Source organism: Leptonychotes weddellii, chromosome 2, assembly GCF_054177405.1.
Source record: "Leptonychotes weddellii isolate Sample4059 chromosome 2, ASM5417740v2, whole genome shotgun sequence".
Lineage (NCBI taxonomy): Eukaryota > Metazoa > Chordata > Mammalia > Carnivora > Phocidae > Leptonychotes > Leptonychotes weddellii.
In genome coordinates, this window is record NC_138370.1 from 8,928,863 (window position 1) to 8,929,119 (window position 257).

Consider the following 257-nt stretch of genomic DNA (forward strand, 5'->3'; position numbering starts at 1 on the left):
CTAAATTAACTTCCATTTTTTAGGGCAATATATTTATGTTCAAAATCATAGGAAGATTACTGAAAACAATGTCTAAAGAATCAATGGTAGTAATATGTATTTGAGTTATAGTTTAAAGCACTATTTTTTTTTATTCTTATGTTAATCCCCATACATTACATTATTAGTTCTAGATGAAGTGTTCCATGATTCATTGTTTGTGCATAACACCCAGTGCTCCATGCAGAATGTGCCCTCCTCAATACCCACCACCAGGC